We start from the raw sequence: 6000 nt of genomic DNA on the forward strand, positions 1-6000 counted from the left end.
GACTTCTTCAATTACAGGAGGTGCTCAAAGTGGTTACCATCAGTGTCCAGACACTTCTGATTACAGCGAGCTACTGCTTGAGCATAGATAACATCTCTTAAAATGTGTATACATATTTTTGGCATCCCTGGTATATACACACTATTGTTGGGAGATTGAAGAGTTTGTCTACCAAATGGGTGTGGGCATACTGAAAGTATAAAATGATTATAAATTTGGCTTCCTTTACTGAAAAAATATGTATCTCATACATATATAGAGATAGAAACATAAAACTAGATATATACACATATGTACATGTATATATGTTTTAGCATAGTTCATGTATCTTTTGAGACAAGTCATATGTAGAGTCACTGAAAATGTATGATGCCCAGCAAAGCATCCATATACGAAAGCCCAAATATCATTTTTGCACCATTTCATGCTGACCGATATCCCTGCTCCTGTCCATAGAGGAAGTTCAGAGACATAAACAGGAGTAGCAGTTAGGTTTTATCCCATATGTCATATCTAGTGGCTTCCTAGAGAGCTATGTTGAAAAGAGCCATGTGTCTGTGTCTGAGATCAGCAGGGAAGATTACACTGATTGATCAGTGATGTCTATCATGGCACACAAGGGAAATCTTTACTATGAGTTGTTCATTTCTGTTTTGGACTTAACCAAGGTTTGGGAAATAAATGGAGGGGGGTGGGTTTGGAGTTCAGGGGATATTGAAGTGGTGTGGCGGTCAGTCATGGAATATATGAACTCCTGTCAAGAGTGACCCAGCTGCCACTGCTTTAGAATCCACTGCAGTGTTTCCACTGAAGCCTTAGCTACCTGGCTGCTCCCAGCTCATGAGTCAGCATGGCTGAGGTGCTAGGGTCAGGCTGTTCCTCCTTGATGTGAATCTCTTCTAAGGAGCCATCTTAGCCTTGGGGCTCCTCGTTGGCCCGACCTAGGTTTTCTCAGAGAGGCCCTGCAGTTTGAGACTCTTCTTAACCAATCCTCCTGCCTTTCCTCTCTCCTCTGGCAAGCGTCATACCTGAATGTCATCTGACGGCTTTCTCTGCCTATTCCTGTTCTCTTTCCCTTCTCTCTCTCTCCTACAGCCTTCATAGGTGATTCCCCAAGCAACTTCTCAAACTTCTAATTCTGTCTCTAGCATCCTATTTCTGGAAATCAAGAATTGACACATGGGGTAAAAATTAACCCTGCATTTGGTGGAGTGTCTCAGTAAAATGAAGTTTATTCCCTTTCCCATTTCAATTCCATTTAAGTAATATCAATATTAATTGACACATAGCTTAACATAGAAGCTCCTCCATATTAAATTTTCATAGAAACAAAGCTATGTGTGCAACCAATAAAGCATTGTTGATGTCCACTGCTAATAGTCCAATTGTGTGGGATGCCCAAGCTTAAGGGCATGGGTTTGTGTACACCTTACCCAACCTGACTGTTTGTACATGGTGAAGGTTCTCCAGTGATTAGACTGAGTGCAGGGAAAGAAAGAGGGATCTGTCCTTCAAACCCTTTTGGTTCCTGACATTAAGCTTTGAAGTTTACCTATTTTACCGGGACAGAAATGATTTCTGTATCTCTTATCATTAACTCAGAGAGCCTCAGTTTTGAATCTGACAAGGAATCTTGCATTTTTTTTAGCATGGTTTATACCTGGATATATATCATATTAACCTAGTTCTTATGATGATTAAAAGCTAAAGCATTGCACCAGCAAGTCAAATCAACCCAAATGACCAACTGAACATTGACTGAGTGGCTGGCACAGAAGCTTCAGTCCTCCTTTATTTCCTATGCCCATGCACCTTCAGTCTTGGCCTTGTAGATAAGGCTGGCTAAAGATGGGAGGGAACTTCCCACTTGGAGTGCTTTTCCTGCTGCGATATGCCTTCTTGGGCTTGGCCTACAGTCACCTTGATCCCCACCCTTCCTTCAGGAACCTCCAGGCCTTGCCACACCCTCCCTCCCTCCCACAATATAAACCTGTGTGATCAGTTCAAAACACTACATCAGCAGCTATATTTCTACACTTACAAGTATGGCTGGGAAGGGACAAAGTCAAACGGAGAGTATTCCGTCAGTTCTGATAAATATGAATTCAAGGTATTGGAACAGCTTTTTTCAGAACACATGTATCTTCTATAGGGACATTTGCTGTGTATCCACTTTAAATAGCAAAGACTTTTCATCATATTTGATACAAGATAGATGTCTTTATTTCAATATTCATGAGCATTACAGATTTCTTCTCTTTCAACTTTTTCCTTCATGTTCACATGTACAATCTTATAAAATTCTCAAGTAAGCAAACTGAAGTCGAGGCACCTCGAGAAAGAAGCTAGCAAACAGTATCGAGAGAGAAAGCTTCATCTCGTCCAGACTTCAACAGAATTATATCAGATCTGCTAAAGAAAAAAGAGTCTACCTTAGGCTCATGTGTTATAGAAAGACAAAGGAATAACATCCCCCCACGAGTGGGGCCCAGCTTAATGATCCTTCTTAGGTAGCAGCAAGATATTTTCCTGGTAGGATTTTAAAAGTCTATTCTTTCTTTTCCTCGTGAATGATTTACTCTCTTCATTCCTCCCATATTATTTCAGTCCATGGCAGATGCTTCTAAAATCCTTTTCATAAGATTGAATTTCATTCTGTTTCTAGTGAATCCCTCTGAGAAATCAGAAAAAAGAACAAACCCTGAAAGTCTATAGACTTGGTTTCAGATGTATTTTTGTACTCATCACTAAAGTACAGAATACTGGTTAGAGGTTAAAAAGAGCCAAACAGATTATTGGGCAAGAGTTGTGACTCTGATTTGTAACTAAAGTACAGATAATAGTTTCTATAGAAAAAAACCCTGGGTACTTTTGTTCGCTATCCATACTGTACTTCTGGAATTTTGATTTATTTATCCATAGCCATAGGATGAGGCCCCTGTTTAAAAATAGATATATCATTTTTTAGACCATATCATTCAACATTTTTGCTTAATTTTAACCATGGCACTTTAACATTTATGCTGGTTGGAATCCATTGTTGAAATCTATAATTATTATTTAGTTCAGTTTATTTAGAAGTTTAATTCTAGGAAGAACTACATCTTTAATATATCTATGATTAAAAAGGACATCAATGAATTAAGTGAGCCTGAGATGCAGTTCTTAAAGCTTTTGGTTTGACATATGTAGCCATCTATTAAAAACAATAATTAAATCTACCTTAATGGCTAATATGTCTATTTCAGCTGTCAACCTTATGCATAATCTTCTCTTAGTTAAAAAGAATGAACGATGAAGCGAATGTTTTGATGCTATTCTAGGGGCATAGAGCATCTATTAGGTTTTTTATACAGAACAGAATGGCCCTGAGGTCAAAGGGCTGGTTTTCCCCTTTAAAGAGCATTGAAACAGCAGATCTCAACAGCGAACTCCACATCCCCCTTCTTTACTGGGTTGCAACTTATACGAGGTTTTAGCTTCCCATTTCTGGTTCTTTACTCTGGGTTCACATCCAGTTTCATCCATCTGTCAGCTGTGTGACCTTGAGTAAGCTAGTTCGCCTCTCTAAGCTCATGAGTCCCTATCCAGAAATGGGGTTAAAATGCCAACCTCAGAGGTAGTATTAAAAAAAAAAAAAAGTGCCTACAGTGTTTAGCAGAATCACTAACAAGAATAAAAAATAACATTATGTTTATACTTTTTAAACACAATAATCCACATTTGAGATGCTGCCCTAGAGAAATAACCTAACATATGGAAAAAGTCGTATGTGCAAAGATATTCAGCGGTGATATTAACAGAAGTGAAAAACCTATAATGATGTGTAATGTTAGAGAACTGTCAAAGGCAATTTTATGCAATAATGGAAAAGAATGACCATAAGTTAATATATAAAAAAGCAAAGTACAAAACTAAACTTATTGTATAATCAAAAATACATAAAGACATGAATGTCCAGAAAAAATATACCAAAATTATATCAGCGATTCTTGAGATGGTAAATTATGAATGAATCAGGGGTGTTGTTTCCTGTTTTTTATAATTTCTATAATGTGGTCATAATCCTTTTACAAATAAAACTTTTAACAGGAACTCTATCAGGTCTGAAAGTCTGGAGTGGTAAAACGAGAACGTTCTCTGAGCTAGCTTTAGAGCATTGGAGATTAGTGGAGTGGAGGCAGCTTCCATGTCAAGATGGCTGGGGAGACAGACTTAACTGAGAAAGCTGAGGGTGAGATCCAACTTTAAATCTGAAGCAGGCAGGCCAGGTCAGAAGATTTCCTTCATATTATTTCTACTTTCGGTGAACAAGAACTTGTTAAATTTCCATCAGCTTGCCCCATCAAAATCACCATTACCAAAGCCCAAGAAATCGTAAGTACTAAGAAGTCAGCACCAGGATTGTAAATCTTTGAGCAGCATTATATCCAGTGGGTGGGTACCTTGGGATGAGTTCATTTCACACATATATCTAAATAATCTTCAACTCAGCAATCCTACCCTTTCAGCCTCCTCCCAGCTTCTAACCTCTAGCAATTCATGACCCACCAAGTTACTAGCACCAAGGAGCTTTTACACGTTGCTTTTGCTCTTGGTGGTCTCATTCCTATAATAACTCTCACCGCTTTGTTCTTTCCTCATCAATGTATTCCCTGCTTCCTTAAATACACCCCACTGGTCACTTGCTCTGAGCTCTCTGGAATCCCTACGCCACTGAAACACATTTACTCAAAGAAGATTTGAGAAAATCACTTCTCCTTAACCTCTAAAGACATTTTGAAATGGACATTCTCCTCACCCCAATTCTCATGCATCAAAACCTTAAGAGAAGGGAGACAGCCTTACTCCCAACTGCTATTTCCAGTTCTTTAGTCTGCTTCCTATGTCTCACGACTTCTCTCTTCAACTTTAAAACGCCCTTATCATTATTACAGATTCTCTATGTGCAAAAGTCAGGACTAGGACAATCAGTCTTCCTCAACATTTTTTATTTCATTCTTTTTCTGAAAATTTTCAGAATTTCCATGCCCAAGGGATGGGTTTGTCTTGCCTGAGTTGAAACGCTGACAGGAACGGGCATCAGGTTGGGAGCTCCTGGGAACAAATCAAAGGTTTGGGCTAACACACGCCCCCTCACTAACGCCCCTCAAGAGCGGGAGAGAAAACCCAACTCTCCGCTTCTCCTTAGATAGGAAAAGAGTTAGGACATCTGTTCAATGTTCCATTCCAACTTTTCAGGAACTGCCCAGGGCACTAATTTCTCCCTTTCCCAACCCCAGGAGCTGATGGGACCAGCATCCTCTAGAAGCCTGGGGACCACTGAGAACAAGAGAGAACGGACCAGCCTGCAGCCGCTCCAGAAAACATGCATGAAAGGTAAAGACACGGACATTTACCTGTACTGTGGCGCTGGAGACAGACACCAGAGGGATTGAGTGACTATGAGCTCCTGAAAAAGAAATCCGCAAATGCCTCCAGCCGGGAATTTACATGCCTAAATCCAGAGAAAACACATCCATTTACATGGCAGCATTATTCCCAACAGCCAAGATATGGAATCAACCTAAATGTCCTTAGATAGATGAATGGATAAACCAATGTGGGATATAAAAACATTGGGATATTATTCAGCCTTAAGAAATCCTGTCACATGCTGCAACATGATGAATCTTGAGGACATTCTACAATGTGAAATCAGACACCCACAGAAGAGCAGATACTGCAGGATTCCACTTATCTAGAGGTGCCCATCATAGTCAATCTCATAGAAGCAGAAAGTAGGATGGTGGTTGCCAGGGGATGAGGGGAAGAGGAAATGGAGTGATGTTGTTTAGTGGTGTTATGGACTGAATTGCGTCCCCCTCAAATTCATATGTTGAAGACCTAATCTCCTATGTGACTATATTGGAGATAGGGACTCTAAGGAGGTGTTTAAGGTTAAATGAGGCCTGATCTGATGGGATTGATGCCCTGTAAGAAATAAATTCCCTCTCTCTC

The sequence above is a fragment of the Hipposideros armiger genome, unplaced genomic scaffold, assembly GCF_001890085.2.
Source record: "Hipposideros armiger isolate ML-2016 unplaced genomic scaffold, ASM189008v1 scaffold_333, whole genome shotgun sequence".
Classification (NCBI taxonomy): Eukaryota; Metazoa; Chordata; class Mammalia; order Chiroptera; family Hipposideridae; genus Hipposideros; species Hipposideros armiger.